This window comes from Prionailurus viverrinus, chromosome C1 (assembly GCF_022837055.1).
Source record: "Prionailurus viverrinus isolate Anna chromosome C1, UM_Priviv_1.0, whole genome shotgun sequence".
Classification (NCBI taxonomy): Eukaryota; Metazoa; Chordata; class Mammalia; order Carnivora; family Felidae; genus Prionailurus; species Prionailurus viverrinus.
This window is the reverse complement of record NC_062568.1, coordinates 23,359,879-23,373,516: the sequence shown is the minus strand read 5'-3', so window position 1 is coordinate 23,373,516 and position 13,638 is coordinate 23,359,879. Positions and strand designations below refer to the sequence as shown.

Sequence of the window (13,638 nt, the reverse complement as noted above, 5' to 3'; positions counted from 1 at the left end):
CTTCTTCTTCTTCTTCTTCTTCTTCTTCTTCTTCTCTTTAAGTTTATTTATTTTGAGAGAGAAACAGAGTGAGCGGGGGAGGGACAGAGAGAGAGGGAGAGAGAGAGAATCCCAAGCAGGCTCTGACATGTCAGTGTAGAGCCTGTCACGGGGCTCAAACCCAGGAAACCGGGAGATCATGACCTGGGCCAAAATGGAGGGTCGTGTGCTTAACCCACTGAGCCACCCAGGTGCCCCCCCCCCCCCACCCTGCCACCGCTTTCTGTTTTTATAAACAGTCCTGTGGAGGCTTTGTCAAGAAACAGCAAGCACATTTTTTTTCTAGAAACTGCACTTCCCAAAACCCTGGAGAAGGAAGAAGAAAAAGAGGGGTCATTTTCTTGCAGAGAGGGAAGAGGAAGCAGAATAGGGGAAAGCAGACTTGGCGGGGGCAAAGGAGGGCATTTGAGCTCTGCCTCATCTTTTCCAAATAGTTCTCGTAGAACAGGAGTTCTTAAGTGCACTCTGTCCAGCACTGGAGGTGGACAGTAGGTTCCAGGGCCACACGCCAGCCCCACTGAGTCACAGTTGCTGGGATGGACTCTGGGAATCCGTATTTCTAACAAGCCCCTCAGACCATTTGGATGTCGGCTGAGGTTGGAGGACCGCGGATCCGGTGGGTAAGGCCCAGGGTCCTATTTACTGAATGCTTCTTTAGATGCTGGGTTCTGCACAAGGGAGAGAACTGGCTTTGGCTTTGGCTTTTGAGACTCCATGCACCCTGTTAAAGAAATGAGACTTTGTTGTGTATGTTAATGGTATTTCCTGTGCATTTGGTACATGCCAGATGCTTTATAATCCTCATAACCGCCCCCCACCGTCTGTATTCTTGTTATACCCATTTTGCAGATGGGAAAACAGATCCTGGAAGGAGTTAAATAGTCTGTCTACCTCGCACCAATAACATGTGGTGTATCTAGACTCCTCTATTTCTGGCTCAAGGCGGAGCTGTTACCTCCCAAGCAGAAATGCGCGGGCCATATTTTCCACACTGAAAACTGAAACTCGTGATTTCACAGATACGTTTTATTTTTACAGACAACTGTTCATAATATTCGCAGTCCGAAAGGTCTCCTTCCCCCTCCGCATGTGTTAGCCTGTTTTCCACTTTGTAGTAGGTTGTCCGAGTCAGAGATGGCAGTCCTGGACCCAGTTTGCCAAGCCCACTGGGCAGGAGACTCCAGCCTTTCTCCCCTGATACTGGGGAATTAAGGATCTCTTTTAAAATTATTCCAGGGTCGCCTGGGTGGCTCAGTCGGTTGAGTGGCCGACCTCGGCTCAGGTCATGATCTCACGGTCCGTGAGTTCGAGCCCTGCGTCGGGCTCTGGGCTGATGGCTCGGAGCCTGGAGCCTGCTTCTGATTCTGTGTCTCCCTCTCTCTGCCCCTCCCCGTTCATGCTCTGTCTCTCCCTGTCTCAAAAATAAACGTTAAAAAAAAATTATTCCACAGTAAAAGTAAATCCAAGTTTCCATTTACTCCCCCCACCCCGTTCTCCTCAGAAGCAAGTTTTGTGACCAGTTTGGGGTGTTTCCTGGGAGACCTTCCTCTGTGTTGTACACATACAATGTATTTCTTTTTCTTAACATAAATGGAAAGTATTGTGTATATCAGCTTTTTCACATTATGGTTTGCCTTAGACTTCTTTCATTGCCTACCTCATTCTTAAAAAAAATTTTTTTTTGCATTTCTTTATTTATTGAAAGAGAGAGAGAGAGAGAGAGAGATTGAGAGAGAGAGCATGCACATGGGGGGTGGGGTGGGTAGAGAGAGAGAGAGAGGTAGAGAGAGAGAATCCCAAGCAGGCTCTAGGCTGTCAGTGCAGAGCCGGATGCAAGGCTCGAGCTCACGAACCGTGAGATCGTGACCTGAGCCAAAATCAGCAGTTGGCCACTTAACCGACTGAGCCACCCAGGCACCCCAGTTTTTGCATTTTTAATAGGAAAGGCACACTAAAGAAGTTCAATGATGGGAGGAGAAAGAAGGATATATTTAAGGCATATTTTTTTGAAAGGGTGATAGTGATTTTTTATTAAGATTTTGTTTTATGTTTTAAGTAATCTCTATACCCAACATGGGATTTGAACCTGCAAACCTGAGATCAGGAGTCACATACTCCACTGACTGAGCCGGCCAGGTGCCCCTAGGATAACAGCATTTTTGAATCCAAGTTTGGAAATACATTTTTAAAATTGTGGTTAAATAGTCATAACATAAAATGGACCATTTTAACCATCTTTAGGGGTACAGTTCAGTGACATTAAGCACATTCACATTCAATCACCACCCCTCCATCTCCAGAACATTTTCATTTTCCCTCCCTGAACTCTGTGCTCACAAAACACCAGCTCCTCCTTTCCCCCTCTGCCCCACCCCCTTTTTTGTCTCTTCCACTTTGTCCCCATGAGTCTGACCCCTAGGGGTCCTCATAAAAGTGGAATCATACGGCATTTATCTTCCTATGTCTGACCTACTGCACTTAGCGTTGTGCCTTCAAGGCTCATCCATGTTATAGCCTGTGTCAGAATTTCCTTCCTTTTTAAGGCTAAGTAATAATCCCCTTGTATATATGTACCATGTTGTGTTTATCCGTTCCATCAATTGTGTCTACCTTTTGACTATGGACACTAATGCTGCTATGAACAGGGTATGCAGAGATTTATTTGAGTCATTGCTACCATTTCTTTGCGGGATCATATGTAATCCTATGCTAACTCGTGCCTTTTAATCATCTCCCATTATATCTTCTATGGGCTCAGTGGCCATTTAAGTTCTCTTTTCCGTAAATTGCCCATTGTCTGGTATGATTTTTTAATGGGGTTTTAGACAATCTTCATCCAGTCTGGATGTTCATTCTTTTATCGGTTGCACACAATTCACATTTCAAAACCGGTTTCCCCATCATTCCAGATCTAAGCACTTGTCCTTATCTCTTTGAGTATTTAAGAAATATTTATTGATGAGAACTTTTACTTACGAGCGCACAGGCGGCCATCTGGATGCAGCATAGGGCCTGCCTCCTAGTAGGTGCTCTCTCAGTGACCGAAGTGCTTTTCAACAGCACATGGTTTCTTTAGTTTCTTGTTTAGGATTCACCGTGGTCAGTCCAATCCAGAAACTAAATTAAATTTTTCTTGCTAGCCTCACAGCACCGTTTTCCTTAAGTTTAACCTATTCTGCTGGTCTCAGGGGGAAAAAAAATTAAGCCAAATTGCTATGAAAATAGTAGATCATTCAAGTGTCTGTCCTTTGAAAGGCACTGCAGGGAAACCGTACTGCAGTGAGCTTGGTCAAAATGAGAATAGTTTGTGATCAAACAGCCCACAAATTAGAAAAGAAAAGCGCAGAAAAGAGAGTAGTTCTTCACTTAGCCTTCCTGCCTCTTCTACAAAAGATTGGTATAGGGTTCATATCATAAATATAAGTTATATAAATGATTTGCTGGACATTGTACATTTGTTATTTAATCTTACTTAGTCCTCACAGCAGTCGTGCAGGGGAACCATTATCATCCACCTCTGACAGATGTGGGGGGCTCCGGAAGGCTAGGTCACTGGCTGGAATTCATAAGTTGACACGACTCATGGTAGATAGTAGGGCTGGGAATTCGTCCCTGTCACTTTGGCGGCAGACACTGAGCTTTAAACTATTTTCTCATCCGTGTCCCTGGTACCCCAGTATTGGATCGAGGTTACTACCAGGAACCGTGGCCGAGAGTGGCTGACTTTGGGTATGTGCATGGAAGGGAGGCAGGAAGGTCTGCTCCTGCCCCGTGGCTGGGTGCGGGACGCAGGTTCGAGTGACCCCATGAGCCTCACAGGCCCACAGCTTCAGTGGCCAAGCCCCGCCTCCTCCTGGGACCGCTTCCCTGAGGCGCTGGAGGGGCCTCCAAGGTCCAGCACGAACGCTCCAACCTGTCCCCCCTCGGGAATGGCTCTGCTGGTCTCCTGACTAGAGCCCACAGAGATCTCTGCCTTTTGAACCCTGACCACACAGGGGGTTTGCAACTCACAGCCTAATACGGGCTCATATTTGTTCCTGTATTGCTCTCTGAACTTTGTTTCTTGTCACGCCAGATAAACAGTGACGTCTCCAGGGCCAGAGGCCTGGGGTACATTTATTTTTTTGTACACAGCTCTTCTTAAATAGTAGACCCAGGCATTGACTGATAAAGTCTATTTGCAGTGGACAATCATTTCAGAGCCTCTGAAACCTCAGAGTCAGCTGACGATAAGTAGCATGAACACCTATCCTCAGAGAAGAAAGATGAGGAAGAACTCTTTAAATTGAATTTTGTATTTCTGGAAAGCATGCCATGTGCCTGTTTTTAACTGCGATCAGCAGAACTTTAAAGGGAGACCCCCCCCCCAAAGTTCCAGCTTTCATTTCCCCCGTGCCCATCCTAACTTCCAGTCTTTAGTGTAACTCATTTTCTAGAATTGCCTGCTGCAGGGCCTATTAAATAGGAAAGGCCCCTAAGGAACCTGGTGGGGGTAGCGGTGGGGGGGGGGGTGGCAGCAAAGGTGAGAAACGGACCCCCATTTTACTGGGAGGTATGAAAAAATTAATCTGTCCTTTTGATGATAATTTAAAATAGCACTTGGAATTATAATTCAAACCCTTTAGGGGTTTTGTCTTTTCTGCAAGCGTGTGGATCATTTTAAATACCAAGAAGCTCAGGGGCTTGTCTGTGATGTGCCTGTGCCGTCCTGGTTCCTGGCCATCGAGATCCGCTGTGATTTTTACTCACCCAGCTGCTCTCGTCTTTGAAATCGTCCCCAGGTGATCTATGGTTACCTGTATCAGTTACAGAAGTCTTCACTGAAAGAAACAATGTACCTTGAAAATGGAAACCTCTCTCTCTCTCATTCTCTTTCTCTCTCTGCTTCACTCAAAGTCTTTAACAAGCCAGCAGCCAGATGACCCTCCACTGGTTCGCACCCAGAACTGTGGCCCCGGCCTCGCAGGCCCTGTGGAGAGCCATCACTAAGGTTAATGGGAATCCTTTGACAACTTTGGAGGAAAGGAATGTAGACTAGACTTATTGCCCTTGGAAACCATAATAGAATCCCTTGACTGACTCCCCGGGGTATTACCCCCCCCCCCCCCCCCCCCCCCACCGCCCGGACACCTAGGTGTGGAAGGCTTCTTCTTCTCACTTCAAGGTAAGGCCATGTGTGTCTACACCGGGGAGCCCCAAATTGTGGTTGTCAGCAGAATGTGGGTAGAGAGAAGTTGCTGGTGTCGGTCAAGGGAGACAGAAAAGACTGTTTTTGCCTTTAATTAGAAATTTTTCTCCTCAGGAGGTGCTCAAGGGCTTGTGATTTGTGCAGTTGTCTTTCTGAAGCAAAAAGATTTGGGAGCCGACTTGCTCCCTGGCTGTAGCAAGGTTCAGTAACGTCACGGAAGGCTGTGCTGTCCAATATGGGAGCTCCTAGCCACAAGGGGCTGATTTATGCTATTTAAAATGCAATAAAATTAAGTGTTCATATTCGTAGTTGCATTAGCTATGACATTTCTTAAAAAAAATTTTTTTTAACGTTTATTTATTTTTGGGACAGAGAGAGACAGAGCATGAACAGGGGAGGGGCAGAGAGAGAGGGAGACACAGAATCGGAAGCAGGCTCCAGGCTCTGAGCCATCAGCCCAGAGCCCGACGCAGGGTTCCAACTCACGAACCGCGAGATCGTGACCTGAGCCGAAGTCGGCCGCTCAACCGACTGAGCCACCTAGGCGCCCCTGACATTTCAAGTGCTTCACGACACATGTGGCCGGTGGCTTCCATACTGGACAGCCCAGCCCCGGGGACACTTCCCTCACCGCAGAAAGTTCTTTCGGACCGTACTCTAAGGCACGCGCCACTGGACAGAGGCTGCTTCACCGGCCCCAGACAGTGGTGACCTGCGCTGTGGCCCTGATGGCCCCAAGCGAGGACAGTCACAATAAACCTGCACGCACAGCGCCAGAACGGTCGCTGGAGTGACCTTAACGTAGCATGTGTTTCCTTAACGTAGCATTTCATTAAGTGTCACTCAAAGAAGCACCGGGAGCCCTGACGCACTTCCGTTGCCTTGGAGCTCGTCATTCAGAACTTGACTGAGGTGGCCTGGAGAGAGGATCAGGACAGGAGCAGGGCGAGCGGTACAGTGAGGGGACCGGGCCCGAGGGATGCGTAGGCGGCGGCCGTGGTAACTTGGGGACGGACACTCCTCGGACAGCCCTTGGGGCGTGCGCTGCGCACCTGAACTGCCCGACTCGGGGTCTTCAGGCTCCACGTCCTAGTTGGCTGACCTCCACCCACGTCGCCTGCAGGTCCCGGTGTCCTGGGGCTCCCGTTACCCCTCCCAGAGCAAGAGGCCGAGGGCGGGGGGCAAGTGGGAGGTGCTGAGTCGGTGCCACAGGCCACTCGCCAAGGACCCTTTCAGGGCGCCCCTCACCCTGTTTGCCCTACCCCGGATCTGGGGCAACCGAGCCAACCCGTCTGTGCCCTACAGGCGCCGCCCCTAGGAGGCTCGGTCATCCTTGTTTCCAGCATCTCCCGACTTGGGTACTGGTGACATGGCATGGCCACCATCAGAGAGTTTCACTTTTCATTTCCCGACTGAGTCAGGACGTGCCCTTTCTCAGGGTGGAGTGGGGGTGAGGGAGCCTGGAACAGTCCCCCCAACACACAAGGAGGGATGAAAAGAGCCAGCGCAGGGCACCTGCCGGCGTCGGCAGGGAGAGAAGCGGGCGTGCGCAGTGCCAGCACGGCTGTGCGCCAGGACTCCTCCCTTCTGATCCGATCTCTCTTCTCATCCTCCTCCTGGGCCTTGGAGTGAGCATAGTGACTGCAGTGAGCTCACCCAAGTGTAGAGCCACCTGCCTTGGCCGCTGGTTGGGGATGTAGAGGAGAACTCTGGCCTGCACCTTCCTGGGTGTCCTCCGATATCCCTCCCTCCCAAGTAAATGTCTGGGAACAGCCCCCCACCCCCATTTTTTTTCGCTTCCACTTCACACATGGAAAAGCAAAAAGAGACACAATGGGTAGACAGTCCCAGGCAAATTCTGGCGGCTTTGTTTCTAAGACGGAGGGGTGGGGGGGGGGGGCAGCGATTTTATGGAAACCTTGCAAGGAGCAGATGATGCCTCCATTAGCTTATCTGTGAAACACATTAATAGGAGTCTGGTCTGAGCTAGACAGAGGAAAAGGGGAGGCATGTTTTGTGCCCTTGAAGGGAAATAAAAAACTGGTACAAGTTAGGAATTGACTGCATTGGGCTACATTGTTCCGAGAAAACTGTTAAAAAATAGCAACACAAGAATATTCTTGCTTTTTTTTTTAGGTAGATTTTTTTTTTTTTAATTTGAGCGAGAGAGAGGGAGCAAGTGAGTGAGAGGCAGAGAAAGAGAGGGAGAGTCCATGAGAGCGACGGAGAGAGAGAGAGAAGAAGGGCTCAAGCTCACGAACCATGAGATCATGGCCTGAGCTGAAGTCAGATGCTTAACTGACTCAGCCACCCAGGCACCCCAAGAATACCTTTGTTCTGTGGCAAACTGGACTTGGTGCGTCTTTGCACTTTCTAGAAAGTGTGGTGTGGGCCAGGTGGGAGGGAAGAGGGAGGGAGAGAGGGAATATGAATATGGAGAATGAACTTGGGCATCGAAGAGACCAGCCTAACTTCAGGGTGGCTTCTTTCCCTCAAAGAACTTTCCTTGTGCCTTAGCTCTAAGAGGCACGGAGCATTTCCGATTGTTTTAGGGATCAGCGAGGAGGAAGAGAGAGAGGAAAGACACAGGGGAGGTCCTGTTATCAGCCCAAGAGCTGTCGGACAAGTCCTCAGGAGTGAGGCTGCTTCCTCAGATTGGTCCTGTGTTTAAACTGGGACATGAATTTCACGAGCAGAAAAGGCTCTGGACGTAAAAGTCTGGCTGATAGGAAAAGTCCGCCACCGGTGGGTCCTGGATGGAAGAAGGGCCGGGCCTCCGGGGGCATCTTGCGGGCTGCGAAAAGGGCCAGGCTGCTCGAAAGGTACTTGAAACAAACAAAATAGTGACTCTAAAACGTACCCATATGTCGCGTTCTTACAGAAAAATACCCTCTGTAATTAGTTACAAGCTTCAGAGAATAAAATCCAATTTACCTGTCAAAGAGAAAGGCTGAGCTGCCCCCACCCCCAGGCTGGGGGTGGGGGGGGGGGAAGAGCGTGGCCTGCAGGCCCTCCCCTCCCCCAGCCCCTACTTTTCTCTTCCCACCCCCTTTATTTGTGAGAACTGAAAAAAAAAAAAAAATAGGAAAGTTGGAAAAACCCTCTAAAGACGCACAGTGTTCTAAGCACAATCAGGCCACTAATTACTGTTAAGCCCGAGCCCCTTTTTGTGTTCTGAGGGGGACTTCAGTATGTAGCAACCGCTCGGGTCTTTTCATGAGTTCGGGCCAACTCCTGAATAGCACTTTTTTTCCCTCCTTCTCTTTTCAACACTTGCTTGCTTCCCGTCCTTCTTTCCCTTCATCTTCAACTTCACCTTCTTCTTTTCCTCTTGTTTCTTCCTCATTCTTTCTTTTTCTTTTATCTCTTTGGCGCTTTTCTCCCTTTCTTCAGCCCCCCCCCCCTTTTTTTTTCTTTTTGCTTTTCTGATAGCATTTTTCTTCTGGTGTTGTGTTTTAAGTCTCTAAATGAGACTTGACTGCCCCCACGGCCGACTGGGGAAGCACAAAGACCTCCAATTCCACTGGCTACAGTAACGCCATTGTGTGTCCTAACAATGCACTAATTGGTGGTGACAATTGTGGGGTTGGGAGGAAGAGGGGGGCGCTCTGTTCCAATCACCGGCCACCGGAATAAAAGGAGAGGAGGAGGAGGAGGAGGAGGAGGAGGATGGGAGGCCCAGGTTCCTGAGGAGAGGGGGACAGATCCGCAGAGGGGGCACAGGACTGGGGCTTGTGTGGGGCTTTCTAAATTAATAATAAAAATGAAGGAGAAAAAAAAATAGTTTTGGGAAAAAAAAAAGCTGACTTTGCCTCAGACAACTTCAGGGTCCTGGTGATGGTGGCGGTGGCGGGGGGGGGGGGGGGGGGGAGGAGGTGAGGGCCCCTCCGGTTGACCCTGTGGGACGGGAACCTGAGTGACGCCCGCTGACCTCTACATCCACCCTTCTGGTGTTTCTGCTAATTGATAGAAAAGTGGGAGACCCTGGTGAGGAAAGGCTCTGAGGAAAACTCTCCACAGGACGGTGGAAAGGCGGGCGCTGAGGCTGGTGCGTGGTGATGTCCCCACTTCCACCACGTTTCTCAGTGAGGCCGGGGGGAGGGGGTGCAGCCGGAAAGGGAGAAGGCTGAGTCCCTTGCCACGGGGTGCAGCAGACTCTCACAAAGTCCAGGAGCTGTAGAAGGAACACCTTTACGCTGGTCCATAAGTGGAGCTGGGCAGGATTGTAGACAGGAACAAAATGGTAGCCAGATAATGCCGTGGGACTCTTGGGGCCCGCTGGAGAAGCCGTGGGAAGCCCCTGAATGCCACCCGGAGTCTGCAGGAGCCTCAGAGCCACCTGCCTCCAGCCCACACCCTTCCTTTACACACGCTGACTCACCTTCCCAGACCAGCCTCAAACGTGCCCTCCACCGGAAACTCTGCCTGGCCAGGTGGAGTTGACCCACATCCTCTTTCAGGCTCTCCCTCTGCTCCCTGAAAACAACAGCACCTGGCATCCAGTTCCCTCCCCTGTGTGCCAGGCCCGGTGCTAAGTGCCTCATCCACATGATTTCACCTAACCCTCACAACGGCCCCATAACTTGAAGACTATTTTTATCTCCACAGAGGAGGCAGCGGGGCAACCGAGGCCTCGTAGCCTCGCTAAGAGTTTCAGGGTCTAACCCAAGGTCACCCAGCATCCAAGCGCAGGGGTCAGGAATACATCTCACTGTTGGCGATAACACTGTGGGTTAACAGGCCCTATGTGCGGCCATGCTGGCCTTTCCCGGTCACTCGGCGGCTCCGGAGGGTGGAGGCTGTACCTGTGTGGTCTGTGCATCCCCAGCGTCTAACGCAGCACTCTGCCTACAGGAGGCTCCGGAAAGGCTTGCTGTCTTGAGGAGGCGGGGAGGGCTGAATTATCCGCAGACCTCCTCTATGCCCCCTTGGGTCTCAGACTTCAGCCTGCATCAGAATCCCTGGGGTTGAAGGTTGCTAAAACACAGATCCCTGGGCCCTACCCCGCCCCTGCCCAGGTCTGGAGCCTGAGAACGTGCATTTCTAACATTTCCAGCTGCTGCTGCTGCTGGGGGGGTGGGGGGGGCAGGTTGACAACAGGTGCTCCGGGGGTGATGTTAACGTTGCCGCAGGGAATCCCTTCCTTCCATTATCTCTGTCTTTTTGTGGCCTGAGATCAGGAGTTTTATTAAGGCAAAATTAAAGTTGGCAAGTTTTGATTATCATAAATAATCTTAGGCTTCTTCCTGCTTTAAAATAACAATCTGATAAAATAGCCATTTGTATCTGGTGGGGGGAAAAAAAAAGGTCGGCAACGTGCCCAACTAACCACATTGCAAACAGCAGCATTTTCAAGAAAATATCTGGACTGAGTCTTTTATTTGGGAGGACTCCGCCAGAGAGCCCTACTCTCTCACAGGTTTTTGTACCTTTTAATTTTATTTCATGAATATTTCTTATACTTTCGAGTGAAAGGCTCATCCAAGGGGAGAACTGAATAGAGGGCCTTTGAGTTCTGGTCTTTCTGGTGAGGACATCGAGGGGGACAGACGAGGTTTGAGGAGCCACTGGAGAGGACCAGAGTGTCAGAGCAGGAGCCAATGGCTTGGGTCTCAGCGCGCGCCAGGGAACCCCAGATGGAACCCTTGGCCGTGCCTGCAATAAAGGGTTGTCTTTCCACCCAGTCCTGTAGGAACCAACCCTTTCCTATGAGCCCATCGTTTCAGTTAGTCGGTTCCTCAGCACCCTTAGTAAGCTGCTGTCATCACATGGGGGCTGTCGCCTGGGTACAGAGGCCAGGGATGGCGCCCTCCGCCGGTGGGTTCACTCTTGCGTCCTCACGTGGCAGTGCTGTTGGGTACTCAGTCGGGGTATGATGGCGAAGGCAGAGAAAGGGAAGGAATTGTGCTGAGACCGTTCCCTGCGTGGGAAGGGCGTTGCGTCGGGGAGCAGCTCTGGGTCACTTGAAGAGAAGTCGCTGTTGCATAGTTGATAGGATATAAGGCATAACCCCCGACCCCCAGGTCTTGGGCAGAGCAAAGCTCAGGGCGGCTCCGAGGGAGGCGGAGGAACCGACAGGCCCCTTCAGCGGTCGATCGTAGTCTCCTAGTCTTGTGCGTGCTCAGCTGCCCTCAAGCTCACGCTCCCGCTGGCCCAGCTCGAGGAGACTTTGAGAGGCCACTGGGACTACCCGGCCTGGAGAGTCCTGTCCTCTGCAGGAAGAGTGGGACAGGTGTGCCTTAAAGACGGCGGGAGGGAGGCTGCAGAAGCTGCACAGCCTTTTACAGTTTATCAAGCTCTGGGGACGGGGGTGGGGGGGCACCGCATAATCTTATTTTTACTTTGTAAGAGCTTTACCGTTTGGGCAAACAAAACAACAAAAGATGTGTTGGACATAATAAGATGAGTTTGATCTGAAACAGTATCGGGTGAAAACAAGGAGCCATTGCTCATTTTGTTAGGTGTGTAATGGCATTGTGACCACCCGGAAAAGAACACACATCTTGTTTAGACGTGTACTTAAAGCACGCGGAGATAGACTGTCATGATGTCTGTGATTGGCTTTGTGATATTTCCTCAGAAAAGTAGAAAATGAAAAACAAGGCAAGGGTGGGACAAACGAGGCAAAAATCTAACAATTTTTATTAAAAAAATTTAAATGTTTAGTCATTTTTGAAAGACAGAGAGAGACATAGCACAAGCAGGGGTGGGGTGGAGAGAGAGGGGGACACAGAATCTGAAGCAGGTTCCAGGCTCTGAGTTGTCAGCACAGAGCTTGACACGGGGCTCAAACTCACGAACCGCGAGATCATGACCTGAGCAGAAGTCAGCCGCTCAACCGACTGAGCCACCCAAGCGCGCCTCACAATTTTTATTTTAAAAGATGTTTATTTTTATCTTTGAGACATCCCGTGGGGGGCTGCATGTGAGCTGACTGGGTGCTGGGGGGGGCGATGCAGGCAGGCGTAGTTTTCAGGGCTCGCTGCCGGCCGGGCCACACGCGGACAATGCTCACGGCAGCACTGGCACTTTATCAGCCAGGGCCCAGCCTGCACGTTCCCCTCTCACCTTGGCCTGGATTTGAATGTGCACCTGCTGGAGTTAATTCCTGAGATACCTGTCGTAGGGGTGCTACGGGGTCGCTGGGGCTCGGGGTCAGCTGGGGCTGCTGATGGCTGCTTCCTCTGTTGCCTCCCTCCAGGACTCCCTCCAGAATGAGAAAGCCCTCTGGGGAAGTTGACCCAGTTTAGAATTCAAATCCACTTCCCTGCCTATGCAATCGGAATTCATTTCCTCTGCAAAAGGCTTGAATCTCAGAACAAAATGCCCCTAGCTGGGCTTGGGGATGCATGCGGGGATCCTAATGGAGAAAGCCTCTGGTTTATTTTCCTAACGGTGTGCACCTTGTGGTGTCCTTGGAACCTGATATTACTGAGAGAGTGTCATCACAATACAGCCCAGAAGCTAAGGCAATTTGGATGTCCTTGGGCCCCAAATTAATATGTGCTTTGTATAGTCTTGTAATGTGGGAGGCAATTTTCCGTAACACAGTGAGAGATGTTCCTTCATACATTCGAGATAATTTAGCTCAATGTTCATTTGAAAAAATTACTGTGCTAATAGCAGCTCTTCAGCTTCAGAACAACAGACCATCCCGGGAGAACATGGAAGTCACTGAAAGTGGTTCACATATCAGTGTGTCTGGGAGCATCTGGATAAAAGCTGTTGGAATTTTCCCCAGACCGGCAGCTGCCCGAGATTGTCCGGTAGGATCTGAAATGTGGCATGAACTGATGAACTCTAGCGGATTTGCATAAAACCAGGAGCTCTCAATGGAGGAATATGAAATAAAGGTAGAGTAACAAATCTCCCTATTGTCCAGGTAAACTGGAAGTCACTGAGTATAAACCAGAATTCCCGTATGTTCAGCTAGTCACAATTTATTCTTCTTGCTAGACTTCTCAGCCCAAGTGGTGAAGAAATAGATGCCAACAGGAGAGAGTAAACTGTATCTTTCTGCTGGGTGTATTTTGCCTCGGGCTTCCTGGTTATTTACCAGAGGCTTTTATTATCCTGGGGGAGGAATAATTCTCTACCCCGGTAGGAATTCGAAACAATAATAAAAAGAAACTTAAAACTTCTCCCCTCCCCCCCAGTCAGGAATGTAGTTTCAACTGATGCTGTTTTAGAACAAATCCCAGGTAAGGCCCTAGCAGACCCAAGTTCATTTCTAGTTGCATTCCTGCTCCCAAAGGACTCGTGGCTGCCTTTGGTGATTTTGAATTAAGTCATCGCCGCTGTGGGTGTTTTCCATGTGATAAGCACTGCGGGCACGGAGGAGATTATAATTTTTAAGACTCTGAACCCTTTGGAAAAGCTCATGAACGAGGAATACTTGTCTTCAAAGCTAC

At 50.0% G+C, this 13,638-nt stretch overlaps 1 long non-coding RNA gene across 2 annotated transcripts in view; it reads left to right on the top strand.

Moving 5' to 3' along the window:
- The first annotated feature begins 414 nt into the window (after window positions 1–414).
- LOC125172101 (uncharacterized) overlaps window positions 415–13,638 on the top strand; it is a 120,643-nt gene continuing 107,419 nt past the window's right edge. For both annotated transcript variants that reach the window (XR_007154588.1, XR_007154591.1), the window contains exon 1: window positions 415–655. This is a non-coding gene — a long non-coding RNA (uncharacterized LOC125172101). The remainder of the gene's footprint in view (window positions 656–13,638) is intronic.